Source organism: Poecilia reticulata, linkage group LG3 (genome assembly GCF_000633615.1).
Source record: "Poecilia reticulata strain Guanapo linkage group LG3, Guppy_female_1.0+MT, whole genome shotgun sequence".
NCBI lineage: Eukaryota > Metazoa > Chordata > Actinopteri > Cyprinodontiformes > Poeciliidae > Poecilia > Poecilia reticulata.
This window is the reverse complement of record NC_024333.1, coordinates 27,094,526-27,104,914: the sequence shown is the minus strand read 5'-3', so window position 1 is coordinate 27,104,914 and position 10,389 is coordinate 27,094,526.

The window sequence follows — 10,389 nt, the reverse complement described above, 5'->3', positions numbered from 1 at the left end:
ACTCACCGCGGTGCAGCGTTTCCCTGCAAGAAGATCGCTGCTGTCAGACGCTGTTAGAGAGATTTTTGGGGCAACCTGTTAACATGAAACCGTGTTCCCATATGGGAGATTGCACAAACGACAGTTGCATTAAAAAAGGAGGAAACTTAGCATCAATTGTTGGTGTAAGTGGAACAGCAAAGCAACAACCAGTTTGGTGTGAGAGCAAAATATGTGTGAAAATGGTGTCTGTGTAACACAAACATTAAAACATTCATGCACGTAAATAAAGGTAGTAAAGAAAAAAGAAGCTCCTACTTCACTGTCATTCAAAATCAAAATTATTCTAAGTACTAGAATGGCACTGCAAAAAGTTTACGAGGATTTAGATTGAGAATCAGCCTCCAGTCGGTCACTGAAGATGAATGGTTGAAATCTAGAAATGAGCAATGCAATTACAGGCATAACATGTAAAATCAGGTTTCCATCATTTTCTTCACCTGCTTATCTGTGCAGTGTTGTCAAATCCCAATAAAGCAGAATCTTAATTTGCATAGATTCTGCAGAAATGATGCAGAAGTGTGTTTTCCTGTCATGTAAGAGCTGCAGTGGAATTTCCTTTCATGTTCAATAAAACTGTGGCGATCTGTTCTATCTTATGCATGCAAGCATTGAAAAAACATACAGATGCAAAGGAAAAATATTCAAAGTCTAAACAGAAAACCTCCAACTGTGACTGACTGCTGTGCTGCTTGTGTGATGAAATCAGATTTAGATTTATGATTGGCTAAAATATGCTGAGCACACGTCAAATTCAGCCTCGTCTTCCAGTGTGGAGCTGGTAAAGTCCAACATTTAGAGTGAGGCACTAAAATTACTATAATTACTATTACCACTAGTTTTAAAAATTATATTTGTTTGTTACAGAACAGAATATCAAGTATATACATTGGCAATGAGTTGGTAATTATTCTGAGTTATTATTTATAACTGTCATTATTACTACTATTATTATGGGTCAGTGATTTTTAAAAAATCCTGTTATGAGAGTCAGTTTATAATCATGTAGTTTTATGTAATGTTATTTATTTGTAGGTTGTTTAGCACAGTAAATTGAGCAGGCTTATGAATAAGTGGTATATTGTATTAAATTAAAATGCTCACTTCTTCCTGCTCCTTTTCAAACAGAAAAGTAGTGGTGAGCTACTTATTTTGTTCTTGGTTATGTGTCATCTTACTGGTTTCTTGTTTTCTTTGTTTTAGAAAACCTGTTAGAAATAAATAAATAGATAAATAAATACAAATCTCCCATGCAGAAGCACTCGTTTGCCAAAGACAGGCTCTAAAGACAGTTCAGACAGTAATGATCTGTGCTGTGGTTGTTGTTTTTCAGGCTTCATTTACTCCTGTTGTTTGCTTATCGAGTGCTGATGTCTGTGTTAAATGCCAGCATCAGATCCGACGGAGAACCAGACTCATAAATTAGTTTTACATGAAGCCGCTGTTCGCTTGCTCGGTTAAAGAAACGGAAGCGTGTTGCTCTTCCTAAAATTAATTAGGTAATTTTCTCCCCAGCCTCAACCAGAGGAGAATGTTTCATGTACGTTACACAGAAAGATGCAACTATGAATCTGCAGCTGTCACACCAGGTGATTATTTTGGTTTGTTAAGTTGGAAATGTCAGAGTCAGACGAGACAGAAGTCCATGCTAGACCAATAAATGAAGGGCAACTACCCACACACTACCGGACAGTGACTAATACGTCGATACTTGAATGTATGTCTGAGTGAGGAAACAGGAGCTGTGGAGAAAACTCATTTAAAAGATTTGCACCTAATCAGAGTTCTCCATCATTTTGAGTTTCTATTCAAATAAAAATACACAGTTTGTAACTGCACTGGTCTTCATAGACATACATTTACTCAGTTTCAATTACATTTAGTTTAGTAACCTTTTTGACAAAGTTTACTTCTAGGACTATTTTTACTTTTACTTAAGTAATTTTATTATGAAGTATTTCTACTATTACTTGAGTAAAATTTCTGGATTTTTTTCCCACTGAGTGAAAAAAAAAATGTTTTAACCAAAAATTCACCAGACACAGACACACACCTGCAGTYTGAAAAAAACTGATTTGGAAAAAATATATATTTTGCCTGATTTTGTTATTTTTTGTTACTTAATTATTGTCATTTTTGTCCTGAAAATTAAAAAATTTCCACTTAACTGTATAATTTTGTGTGTCTGATTATGCAATTTTTAAATATCGAATATTTGATCATTTGATCAGTTACTCAGTGATCAATACATTTTTAGTAATTTCTTGGATGGCTGCTTCTTACTTTTATTTGAGCAAAAATATGTCAAAGTATTGCTACTTTTACGTGAACCAGGGAACACCGTGAAAACAATTTAAAAAACACAACAGATTTTTAAACAAAGTTCCGTAAACAAACACCGAGTTATTTTTTCTTTTTCTCACAGTAGCCTAACTTTATCGTCTCCGCGCGCTTTAAACGGCAGGCTAGCGCCCGTTACGTCGATAAAAGCAGCTTTTTCTCCTGGCAACTGAACCTTTATCAAAGTAAAGACATGTTACACCATCAGCCAACATGTTTTTTTTWGTTCCAGTCAGCCATCTGATTCATTCAGACATGATGTAATGGCTCAGAGCCTGATAATTTACACTATCCCTTCATGAAGCTTGACAGTTAACTATGTGTTGTTTCACAGCCTCTTTCAATTGCTCTTTTTAGCTGCACCTTCAATTCATCTGTTAATTGTAATGCTCTTCTCTCCCAGCCCTTTAATTCTGATCTGGATTGTATTTATGGGAACTGTCATGCAGAGAATGTTTTGGATTTAGCAATTTAAGACTCGTGCTTGGACCATTTACTTCATGGAGCTTTATGAAAACAAGTTGAGGGGGTGGTTGGAGATGAACTCCATGTGTATCTGTGAGCGAGTTTGCTGACGTAAGTGTCCTGCTTTATGTCTGCAGAGTGTGACAGTGAAAATGTGTAAATAACACAGAAGCTGCGGCATTGTGTCCCTGGTATGACCAGCACACACCCTCTCACTGTCTCTTTGTGTTTAAACTGTGGAAGTTTCTTTGGTTTGACTTAGCTTTCTGAGTCAAATACGTTCTGTCTTAATCTGCCTAATCTGAGATTATGTGTTTTATCTATGTGTAGCTACTTGTCAGGTATTTGACATATTTCTCAGACTTACTCATATGCAATCAGGAATGTATTATTTATCAAGATTGGTAAGTTACAGTCTATGTATGTTTAAGCAGGATAATATGTGTATTTTATTACCTTGGACTTGGACATTTTCTGTTTGCTCAATTTTTCCAGAACAAACGATAGCTAAGTTCTACTCTAAAATTGTGAATCTTATTACGTTTACTTGCTCTCTTTCACTTTATTTAACTTTATAACATGTAAAGTACGATATTTGGTGGTGGAATGATGTAACACCACCAGCAAAGGAAAATTCTGTGATGTCACTAGTGAGGCAGTCATTGTGATATCAACTATATTTATTTGACAGAATTCAACATATGTTTCATTGCTTGCAATACCACTGACCAATTCAGACATATGCAAAGCTCTTTGAAATTGACCTTTCAGGTAATTTACAAATTGACAGATTTAAAGGAGAAATGTCTCATCAAACTCCAAGATACCACAACAGAATGATGGGACCCCAGGCGAGAAGGGGAACCCAACARATTCCCCAAGGCAGGTTCCCTTCTGTGCATCCCTATGTCTTACACAGGGAAATCCAAAGACTGGGCTCTCTTCTGGAAATGGAGAGAGCCAGAAGGTGTGAAGACGACGAGAGACTTAGTGAGGAACAACAGCTCCTCGAGAACCTCGAGTTTGGAGAGGCCATGGAGAAAGACTTCCGTACGGCTTCGAGGCGATTCTGGTTCACCATCTGGCGTCTCAGGTGGGGGAAGCAGTGCAGCACCAACACTGTTTATAGTGGGGATGGTGTGCTGCTGACCTCAACTCGGGWCGTTGTGGGCCAGTGGGCAGAATACTTCGAAGACCTCCTCAATCCCACCAACATGCCTTCTGTTGAGGAAGCTGAGCCTGGGGACTCTGGATTGGGCTCTCCAATCTCTGGGGACGAGGTTGCCGAGGTGGTTAAAAAGCTCCTCAGTGGCAGGGCCCCGGGGGTGGATGAGATCCGCCCGGAGTTCTTTAAGGCTCGGGGTTGTGACCCAACCCTTTGATAAGGGCTGTCAGGTCCCTGTATGACCGGTGTCAGAGTCTGGTCCACATTGCCAGTAGTAAATCGGGTTCGTTTCCGGTGAGAGTTAGACTCCACCAAGGCTGCCCTTTGTCACCGATTCTGTTCATTACTTTHATGGACAGAATTTCTAGGCGCAGCCGAGGGGTTGAGGGGATCTGTTTTGGTGGCCTTAGGATCGCATCTCTGCTTTTTGCGGATGATGTGGTCCTGTTGGCTTCATCAGATCGTGATCTGGAGAGGTTCGCGGCCGAGTGTGAAGCGGCCGGGATGAGGCTCAGTGCCTCCAAATCCGAGGCCATGGTCTTGAGCCGGAAAAGGGTAGAGTGCCTTCTCTGGGTCAGGGGGGGTCGTCCTGCCTCAAGTGGAGGAGTTTAAGTATCTGGGGATTTTGTTCACGAATGAGGGAAGAAGGGAGCAGGAGATCGACAGGCGGATTGGGGCAGCGTCTGCCGTGAAGCGGGCGCTGTACCGGTCCGTCATGGTGAAGAGAGAGCTGAGTCAAAAAGCGAAGCTCCCGATTTACCGGTCGATCTACGTTCCCACCCTCATCTATGGTCATGACCGAAAGAACGAGATCCCGGATACAAGCGGCCAAAATGGGTTTCAGGGTGGCTGGGCTCTCCCTTAGAGATAGGGTGAGAAGCTCGGTCATCCGGGAGGGACTCAGATTAGAGCCGCTGCTCCTCCACVTCGAGAGGAGCCAGTTGAGGTGGCTCAGGCATCTGGTCAGGATGCCTCCTGGACGCCTCCCTGGTGAGCTGGAAGAAGTGGCTGGGGAGAGGGAAGTCTGGGCCTCCCTGCTGAAGCTGCTGCCCCCGCGACCTGACCCGGATAAAGCGGAAGAAAATGGATGGATGGATGGATGGATGGAATGCCTGAGTTAGTTATTTTTTGACATGGTGTTAATCAGCTTTACAATAAGACTGTAAATTATGTTTTGTTTAACATCTACAGAGGCTACAGACCTCAACACAGTTGGGTTAAATTCCAAGTCCTGGGCAACATTCCCTTCTCGCTCCTCCCAATTTACTGTTTAACTGACCAAAAAAGGTCAGAATAGGCGAACCACCACATTGTGCTCCTTTCTTCATGCTCTTACTCTATCTCTTGTTCTGTTTCTTCAATAATTAGTAAGTTACTTTATATACACACACTCACACATATATATACATACACACATATATATATATATATAAACATGCACACATATACACATCCCTTCCATGGGCTGCCACCTTATCGTGGTGGAAGGGTTTGAGTGTCCCAGGACCTATGCTGACTGGGGCTTCATGTCCCTGGTAGGGTCACCCAATGCAGACGGGTCCTAGRTGAGGAACCAGACCAGGTGCTGCCCAAGGACCCCTTATGATGAATACGACCATTGGAGAAAATGTTCCCTCACCTGGGCAGAATGATTTATCTTTGTGAACAAAGAATTATGTGTTATATATATCAGKGATATATATATCAGTGACGTGCGGTGAGGTGCAAAGCTGGTGAGGCATGACTTAATCATAATAAGATATACAAATGTAGACCACCTGCATGTTATCGTTCACATAAGGAAAGTTTGCGCATGCGGACAACGCTGGAGAGCAAAAAGACAATTTTAATGGCTTGCATCTGCTTTKCTTTCTTTGGTTCAATGCTGATAATTAGCACAATATTTACGGCTCATGAAGTTTACATCCAACAGTCCACATCCAATATGCAAGTAGGTTGCTTAAATTTTTTYTATTAGTTTTAGATACTGAAATGTCTCCCCATTAGCAACAGTCAAAAGCAACATGCAACTACACATAAAGCAATCCAGACTTCTAAAAGTGCTATGTAGTTGCATTTTATTCAAGCTGCAGTACATAACTTTAATAAAATATGTTTTCTCCATATTTGTTAAAGTTGTCACCATGTTGTAGCAGTTAGTTATGAGTCAGATAATCTGTGAAAACAATCAATCTCCTCCATCTTCTTCCTGAATTACTATTGCTAGTTAAAGTAATGCACCGTTCTGACCAAAACAACCAATCTGAACCAGTAAGACACTCTTAGCGCTGTCAATTAGCCTCATTCTCTCACTGCTAAATGTGCTAATGGTGGAGAAACAACTTATTACAAGAAACCGTTTATCTGCTGTCATTGGTAGCTATGCTAACTAAACTGAGCATTCAGTTTGAATCTGCACAGCTCTGTGCTATGCTAGCTGCAGCATAGCACAAATCAAGGTGGAAGAAGGATGAGCAGCATTACATGAGATTGTGATTGACAATTAATTGATTGACGAAACTGAAACTGTTGACTTTAACATTAAATACACCGTTCTCAACAGGTGAGGGTGCACTTTTTCCGTCTATAATCAGACATTTAAGCGACTTGAAACCATTCCTCTCTCCCTGGCACCTCCAGACCCGGGCCGCCAACTGGCCTGGTTCGGGGGGCAGCCGCCCCCTCAGGCCCCCTATAGCTCCGCCCCTGGTTGGCTCCATGGCTAGCTCACTGTTACCGTCTCTTACTCTGCAGTTGTGGAGTCACAATGTCTGGGATCATGAGCGCCCCCTGCCATGAGACAGGAGAACTGCCTGCCTCACCTCGAATCTGTTCTCTGCTGTTTCTGATCGCTCCTCAGCACACAAAACACGTTACACACACAGTTAGTGACAAAAAACACTGTACATTATATACATAAGCTGGAAAATCAGTTCATACATTAAATGTTTTTTAACCATTTTATTGGCGACGTACAGACAGAAGGGACATGCTCTCATAGGTACCTGAGTGAAGTTGGTCCCCCAACCAGTGATCGCATAGTTACTTTGAAAAAGTAACTTTAATCAGATTACTGATTACTCCTTGAAAAAGTAACTTAGTTACTTTYCAAATCAAGTAATCAGTAATCTAAGTTGCATTAAAAYGAACTTTTAGTTACTTTCAGCAGCTGCAGGTGTGACAATCTAATTAAATAAAGACATAATAAGCAAGATAAGGCAAACACRAACTCTACTTATACACCCTYCGTCCACAAGAGAAWMGGGAAATTTTTCGGCRTAAGAAATTAACCTGTAAGCTGATTAAAGGTTTAACTTTATTTTATCCCTCACAGCTTAAAGAAATGGCTTGCGGCCTATTTTAGAGTTATAATAAATGATGTTGATTTAAAAGGGGAGAGTTTGGCAGGAGAGAAAAAAAAGGACATTTTGGAAACGCCTGCACATCCAACAAATTTAACTRGAACAAGAAATATAACAAAGTGCAGGAAAGACGGTGTCTGGGCAGGCCAGCGAGTGGCTTCTGAGATATGCAGAAAGGTGTTCGCTTTAGATGTGGAATCAATCAAATCCTGAAGAAAGTGATGCTGAGCTCATTGGAGGTGTAGAAAAGATTTTGAAAAATGGGATTTTTTTTACAGATTTCCTTTGTGTTGCATTTTGTCAAACCCAAAATCATGAAACAAATGTTAATATCAGYAAAATACAAAGAGATGTTTTCAAATGATTCATTACTAAAGGAAAGAAAGGTTTCTAAACCCACCTGTATGTCACGGTTATTGTTTTATATCCCACATTATTTGAATAAATTTCCAAAGTCAAACCCAAGTTTGACATAAAACACCAAAATAAAACCTGACAACAGGAAGTAAGATAAACAATTTCTATAAGCAAGAAATCTTTTGATTGAAGAATTAAAGATGAGATGAAAATAATTAAAATATATCAGTTGGAAAAATAAAAAAAAAATCACACAGCCAAGACTCTTCTCTCATTTGCCCAAAACTAACTAACTCATGCAATCATAAATGGCGTCTAAACTTGACACCGAAAGTAAAATTCATAGAAAAGTATTTCAGACAAGTTAATGTTTTAGGTAATAGACGGTGTGGCCCACACACAGCTGGAGAAGAGATCTACAGTCTAAATCCAGACGAGAAMCGTACACAAACTATAAAACTAAATAAGGGTGAAAAGTCTGATTTAAAGCGCACCATGTCCGTTTTTGTAAAAATGGGATATACAGTCATATAAGGCTGGCTGAGTGCCTGAGAAAAACAAACATTTCAGCTCCCTTCCTCTGTGTATTACAGTGAAGAAAAGGAGGTGAAAGTGGAAGAAAAGACTGACAGTGATGCAGATCAGCTCAGGGAAACAAATGGAGCCAATCAATGTCAGCACACAGCTGTGAATTTTGAAGAAACACTTAGCAAATAACGACCCCATTTTTTCCGTCAAACCCTTCAAACTGAAACATTTGTAGTTTTTACAAGTTGGAAAGCAGATTTTTAAATTGGATAATCTATGTTGGCTTGTTGATGGATCAATTATTATCTTCAGCAACATTTTAGTTCTGGTCACATGAATGTCTTAACACGCCAAGAGTCAAAGCATATTCCACAAAAATAAGCATTGATAATGGATATAAGTATATTTCATCTTWTCACAGGATCAGTCTGTATAATTACACTAAGTTGTTCCTCTGTAAAACCTGTTTRTTGGAATGGAGTAAACAGCAGCAACATCTCAATCCCCGTACAAACATCTTTGTAAATGATTGAGCCAAAAAACTCAGAAATTGAGATTAATTTCAGAAATTTTCTAGAAAAAAAAAGTCAAACTCCAAAAGGTTTAAAGTTAATTTTAAAATCTCTTCTTAAGCCTTTTTCYARCATTTTTTTTAACTTTTGGAGTTAAAACATGTCCATGTTTTTTCTAGATTAATCTCAAAATGTGAGTTTTTTGGTTGAAATGTACTCTTTTCTTGTTTTTGCCATCTACAATGGCCCTAATGCGCCATCGTGACCCAGCGGACTTTTACAGAAAAGCCAAGTTTGCTGCACCAAATAAGCTTTTAATTTATTCTACTCTGCGTGATATAGCAAGTGTGATATAACAAAGCGACCCAAATACTGTTTTCCATCCATCCATCCATTTTCTTCCACTTATCCGGGGTCGGGTCGCGGGAGCAGCAGCTCTATTAAAAACTATTTTCAGTTTTTAAAACTGAAAATAAATTAGTTCAACCAAGCGGTGAATTTTAAAACTTTTGGACGATATGATAAAAACCACAAAAAAAAGAAAAGTCAGGCTACTTCATTTGGTTTTTTAGACTTTTAAAAATCTTATTTGCCCATGAATTATTTTTACCTGATGATTTTGGTTCACATGACAAAAGGTTTGGACACGCTGCTCTACAACTTTGTTTCTTTACTTGGTATTGTCTTTTTCTTTCATCACTCTTTGTTGCGTGAGCCAGGTTTGTTCCGTCATGGTTTTACGGGGTGAACTGGGACTCCACCAGTAACAAATACCAGAGTGTATCCAGTGAGTTACAAATGGATAACAAGGTAACATAACCAGGCGTCTCGGGATGAGCTGGAAAACCGTTTTACGTCAAACCATCTTGTCACCGTTTAAACCAAACAGAATTTAAAGTGATCATGATCCGATATCACATTCTGCACTCTGGCACACAAACTGTGCTGCAGAGAAAAGTGACCTCTCCTTTTAGAAAGCTCACAGGATCTCGCCTCTTTCTGGCCATGGAGGAAAAATAATTGTCTTCTGGTTGGCRGGGGCCGCGGTAAAATATTTATGGATTTCATTCAGCAGGAAGTCCAGAGAGCAGCAGCAGYGAGAGGAAGGAAGAGAGAGACAGATAAACACCAAACCACTCTGGACACTCCCCACTTATCACTCGCGCTGCTCTTACGTGGAAAGCAGATGAAGAAGTCTTGTTTATCCAGAGCCATTTGTGAGATGAAGAGCAGACGATGCTTTGTGTTTGTAATGTGAGCTCTAATGTGGAAACTTGAACAGGCGTCATTACGCCTAAAGTTTTCATCTTTCTCYTTTTCAAGAAACAAAACAACACACAAGTGRTGGGTCTAATGTGTGTACGTTTATTAGATCATTTCAACACGCGYAGTAATTCTTAGTAATCTGTTCATACATAGGTTCATGAATAAGGTTTGCTTACTTTGACATGAAAAATGTAGAAACTAAGTACAAAGGCCGCCCCAGAAAATGCACAGTACGACAGCAACCATCATTTATTAAAACAAAATGAAACCTTTGAAAATCCCTTTTGAGAAAACGTATCTTTAATCCACAGAAGCCAAAAAACAACACCATGCAATGGGTTTTATTTACACCGTA